Source organism: Mastomys coucha, unplaced genomic scaffold (genome assembly GCF_008632895.1).
Source record: "Mastomys coucha isolate ucsf_1 unplaced genomic scaffold, UCSF_Mcou_1 pScaffold6, whole genome shotgun sequence".
Taxonomy (NCBI): domain Eukaryota; kingdom Metazoa; phylum Chordata; class Mammalia; order Rodentia; family Muridae; genus Mastomys; species Mastomys coucha.
In genome coordinates, this window is record NW_022196912.1 from 61515816 (window position 1) to 61521815 (window position 6000).

The following is a 6000-nucleotide window of genomic DNA, read 5'->3' on the forward strand; positions in this document are numbered from 1 at the left end:
CTCTCTTGCATCATTATGCACTGACCTTTCCATTGTTAATGCTTTTATTCTATGCCTGAGTAGAGAGAAAAATTTCCCTCTTTTCAGAGATTAGCTGCAAAGAAAATTTATGTGACATTCAAAAGAATTATTTCCAACCCATCCTTTCAAATGCAATTCTCACATTTAATGATGTAATTGACCACATTAATTTTAGGAAGCACCTATATTTGCATAATAAAAATTTGATTTTAATGTACTTCAAAAGTATGCATTGTTTCAAAATTAATATATTATTCTTGCAGGACTTACTAAGTAAGCCCAGGCTTTGAATGTTATGGTTGTTACAAAGCTTGAACCTAAATCAACACTATAAGATTTGTTCATCCTGATCCTTCATTAATATAAAGAAATTCTAACTAATAGTCATTTGTTGGTATCAAGAAAATATGACACTAACAAAATTATCTTTTCTTATAGAATATATATAAAATAACACACTCTAAGATTCATCTTCTGAGTATTTGTTATGCATAATTTTGATTCTTTGAGGTGAAGAGAACTATACCAAAATAAAAATTATTTTTAATAATTATTATTTTAAAAAATTAAATAAATTTTAGCTATGCCAGCTAAAATTATAAAGTAAGATAAAATGCTTGTAGGGCAACAAAAGTAAAGAGAGACAAGCTTAAGAATGAAGGTGGGTAGGATGTTTGATGGTTTGTGTTGCCACCAAGCTTGATGACAAGGACGCATAGGGTAGAAGGAGAGAATCTCTGCACATGCCCATATCTCAATGAAAACAAGATAGAGAAATGTAATAAAATGTAATGGAAGATTTTTTGAAAAAAAACTAAAAGAATGTGTAAGATTTGCTACGAATCTCAAAAAGGTTGCATCTCTCCATAAACAAAAACTTCCCCCTTCATCTCAGACTGCCTGTATATGGTAGAATACATTAGTCTTATCACATATTTATTATACCAAATATTTTCATTTTCCAGGGTCTTTTTTGTCTGATTTTATAGATTCTGGGGTAGCTATTCTTTGTTGTGAACTTGAGACTACATCAGGAATTTATAAAACCTAATGATTGAATATATGGTTGGAATATCATTATTATTGTTATTATATTCTTCAATGTGGGAAAACCCACTTTTAATGCAAATATTTTAAAATGAAAAGATCCACCTTTAATCTAGATTACACCTTCTGCTGGCTGTCTATATAAAGGAAATGGACAAAAGAAGCATGCTTAGTCTTTGCCTGTTTTCCTCTCTCCCTATCAAGACCACTACTTCAGTGAAATTAAGGCCTACTTCTTCAGAATCCTTGTTGTACACTGAAGATCAGTTGAGATATCCACCCTCACAGAACAAAGGATTACTGTATTCTTGGACCTTCTATTGCTAGATATCGATTGTTGTGTTATCTGGACCACAGCCTGTAAGCCATGCTAATAAATTTATGCGCATGTGTGTGTGTGTATGTGTGTGTGTGTGTGTGTGTGTGTGTGTGTGTGTTCAGCATATTGTGATAGAATACATAATTAGAATCAACTAAGGGAGGCTGTGTTTTTTTTTTTTCATTTTAGCTATGTTTTATTGTTGTTTTTTGTTTGTTTGTTTTTTAATTTTGTAGACTGGGGAGATATATCTCATCATGGTGGGGGAAGGCACGGCAGAGGGCTTAAAACCCGTGTGGTCATGATAGATTGGTAGTCAGAAAGCACAGAGTGATCAGATAAGTCTCATGGTCTAGCTACCAGAGACCCACTTTTCCCAGCAAGACTCCACATACTAACGATTTAGCAACCTTCCTAAATAGTGTCAGCCAGAGACTAAGTGTTTAAACCCATGAACTTAGAGGGATGTTTTACTTTCAAATCATAAAGGCTCATATGCTAAGGCCATAGCGACTTTGCTACTTCTGTTTCTGCAATGCTAAGCCAAGCCATTGTCATTCCTATGAGTATCAGAACAAGACTTTTAATAGAGAGGACTTCCACCATTGCTCTCTAGTATCTATTGTTGATGGAGAAGCTAAAATTCCTTTTCATAGAGGCAAAAGGGAGTGGGGATTAGATAGAACATTTGAGGAGAGAAAACCAGAAAGGGGGGGACAGCAATTGAAATGTAAATAAATAAAATAACCAATAAAAAGAATTTAATTTAAAAGAAATATTTTTTTCCAAAAATATATGGTTTCAGGACATTCTTAGGGAGAGAGTAAAAATATGAATTTTCTAAAAAAATTTTGTGAACACATATGCATAAATATATACTATCACTTAATAATCAAATCAAATAGCACACATTATTATATTGTATATGTGATATGTTTGTGTATACATATGTAGGTAGATTGCTCACTTCAAATAAGCCACCTTCCTATCTCTGTCATTGACTTTATGTCTCTGTATTACAAGTTCCTTCAGCAAACATCTGTACATCTTATTCACTTGCTTCTTTAAAATATTAATGGAAGAAGACAAGTAACCCTGAAATTCATACAGCTGTTTGATTTGTTTGAGTGAGTTTTCTATGAGGAGTAAGGACAACCAGTTAATGTTTGTGGTGGAGTATCAAGAACCAGCCTGTTTGGTCTAAGTATTATGCCAATATCTGCCCCCAACTCCAGTTGTCCTAAAGTGAATACAATGACTATTTTTAAAAGAAAACTAATGAGTGTACTAGTCCCCAACAAAGAGTACCAGAAGAGTACCAGAAGAGACTGGGAGACAAATATGAATAACCAGGCTTTCCTTCGAGCCACAAATTCCATTGTATTAAGGCTAAGGATGACTCTAGAAATCATCTACAACTTCCCCATTTTTAAAATAAACAGAGTCACTAAATTAGGTGTTTCCCAGAAATTTCATAGCTATTTTTTTAGAGGAATCATTCCTGGAATATACATTTTTCTATCCTTAATCTGGTACAGATTGTGACACTCAGATATTTAATTCTTGTGTCTATTATGAGGCAGTCCAAGGTACCCATATTGGTCACAGGGCTGTAATAACATCTTTGGGGCAAAAGCAAAATAAAATATTGAATACATTTCTCTTTTTTAAGTCTGAAAAGAGAAGTCTGTTGAGTATCTCCACCTTGAAACTTGAAGTATCTTCTAAAATGTCTTCTATCATAACTTACATTTGGGGAGAGAGGGTTCAAGTAAGAAAGAATATGAGACAGCTGCAAGTCCAAATTTGCTATTCTTTTCATATCGATATTTTGTTGTGAAATTTTAAATAGCTCTAATAAAAGATCTATACATCAATCTGGCAGAAAATACCCAAACCTTTAAGTTATTTTCCATTAGTAATTTCTCAATATTTAGCAAAAGATTTCCATGCGTGAGACACTTTTTAAAGTGCCATTCTGTTTCTGAACAAATGTGTGGTATTTTTGTGTTCCCTTTCCCTGACTCCCACTGACAATTATTGATGTGTTACTCTTAAGTTTTAAGGAGAATTCTCTGACGAGAAGTTATAAATGTTCTTGACATTTGAAAAAGTTACAGTATACTCAATCAACTGCCACACTCAGTTTTTCTTGTAGTAATTGAGTATCTGAGAAATTTCAGCTAAGGGAAAACATCACAAACATTGACTTATGCAGCTCTTGACAGATGCATTAAGAGATAAAAACAAAAAAAGGGCATAATGTATTTTTAAGAAAATTATTTGAGGGAATTTTAAAAATAGCACCTCAGATAATTCTCTGTCACTTGGGGGAGACTGTCCTTGGGCTTTTTCTTGGAGTGCCTTCCTCTGTCCTTTTTTTTTAGATACCTACTCTATAAGATTATGACAAGGAGTAATAAATTAAAATTTCCAGTAACTGTACAAACAATAAGTTCTATACACTTCAGTGTATTGATCAACTTGCATATAACTAGAGTAGTTTCTATTTTTCAGAGAGATTTATTTATACTTGCTTCTTTAAAAAACCTCTCAAGAAGTGGGGTCATTCAGCATCATTAGTATTTTTACCTAATCAATTAAGGCAGCTAAGGCAATTGCTCACATACAGAATCAATGCTGCTGGAGGAGGCATGCATTTCTGTTCACACTGCCTTACTAGGTTTCACTATGCCTCCTGCTTTGCAATTCATTTTTCTTTTCATCAAATCTAATCACTATTACTTTCTGTCATAGGTGTTAAATTCACTTAGTCCTACTACTAAATTTTCAATATATTTTTAAATAACTGAAAGTATGAAATACCTTAAGTGTTCAAGAAATGCCTGACCTTAGTACTAGAGGAACCATATAGCCAATTATTTCCCTAAAGGTACATATGAACATGCACATATATATATTTCCATATTTTATGTGTTATATATATAAATGTGTGTATTCATGGATACACACATACAAATCTTGGGTCAAATCTCTGAGAATTTTGAAGACAGACTGGTATCATCTTTCTTGGAAGCCAGAATCAGGAAAGAAAACTGTAATACTTACCATATAGACTTCCATTTGTGATTTATGACAAGATCTGCAGATTTCCACTTTCACTAGCTCATTTAGGAAGCTACCAAGGAGAATGAGAAAGGTAAAAAATTTTAACAATTATTAATTGTGAAAGACTTAAAATTAAAGAATGTTTTCCCTCACCCAATACCAGATCAGGTTCCCTTCTCCCACCCAGCTCCCCACCCCCCACCCATCCACTTTCCCTCCCAGGTCCCTCTCTCCCTCCCCACTTGTGATTGCTTTCTTCTCTCTCTCAAGTGGAATTGAAGTGTCCTTATTTGGGCACTTCAGCTTGTTGACATTTTTGAGTTTTGTGAACAGTATCTTAGGTATTCTGTACTTTTTTATCTTTTTATTCTTTTGCCTAATATCCACTCATTAGTGAGTACATACCATGCACAACCTTTTGGATCTGAGTTACCTCACTCAGGATGATATTTTCTAGTACCATCCATTTGTCTGCAAAACTCAGGATGTCCTCAGAAGCTGTGAAGGCCAGTGGAAAGAATGAAAATAGGCAAACTCAGGAAATAGGAGGTTGGGGGGACCCTCCAGAATGCACCAGAGACATGGGAGGTAAGAGAACCTCAGGAATCAAAGTGAGGGACCTTAGATGAAATACCCAAGAGTAGGGAGAGGGAACTTATAGAGCCCATCTCTAGCAGGAAGGCAGGACATCAAATGAGGGATGGAATTGTCATCCCACAATCACATCTCTGGCTCATAATTGTTCCTGTCTGAAAGAATTACAGGGATGGAAGTTGAGAGGAGCCTGAGGAAAAGAAGGTCCAGTGACAGGCCCAAAGTAGGATCCAGTAGGATCCTAGGGGAGGTCCTAAAGCCTTACATTATTACTGAGGCTATGAAGCACTCACAAAATGGGATCTATCATGACTGCCTTCCAAAAGACCCAACAAGAAGCTGAAAGAGTCAGAGGCATATATTTGCACCCAACCAGTGGACAGAAGCAGCTGACCCATATTGAATTAGGGAAGTCTGAAAGAAGCTGAGGAGAAGGGTGATCCTGTAGGAGCACCAGCACTCTCAATTAATTTGGACCCCTGAGATCTCTCAAACACTGGACTACCAAACAAACAGCATACACCAGCTGATATGAGGTCCTCAACATGCACACAGTAGAGGACTTCTGGGTCTGTGTTCATTCAGAGAAGATGTACCTAACCCTCAAGAGACTGGAGGCCCCAGGTAGTTTAGAGGTCAGGTAGAGTGGGGCATAGGGGCATCCACGTGGAGATAGGGGTGGGGAGGAAGTATGGGACATGGAGTAGTCAGAGGGTGGATGGGTGGGACAGGAATGGAATATGGAGCATAAAAAATAAATTTAATAAAAAAATTAAAGAACAGAAAAAACATCATTAATTAGGAGAGCATCCTCTATGCAGAACCTATAAAGTAAAATGAATATTGACATGATCTTTGTGCTTTATGTTCCCATTTTATCCCTACTTTGATTTTTTTTTTTGAGCCTCATTTCCTTGGCCTGTTAATGAGAGTTTTCCACTTCCCTTGAA

General features: G+C 35.6%; 1 long non-coding RNA gene across 2 annotated transcripts in view; it reads right to left on the minus strand.

Moving 5' to 3' along the window:
• The window catches only part of LOC116080605, an 84160-nt gene that overhangs the window by 14620 nt on the left and 63540 nt on the right, over window positions 1-6000 (minus strand). For both annotated transcript variants that reach the window (XR_004114497.1, XR_004114498.1), the window contains exon 6: window positions 4457-4526. This is a non-coding gene — a long non-coding RNA (uncharacterized LOC116080605). The remainder of the gene's footprint in view (window positions 1-4456; window positions 4527-6000) is intronic.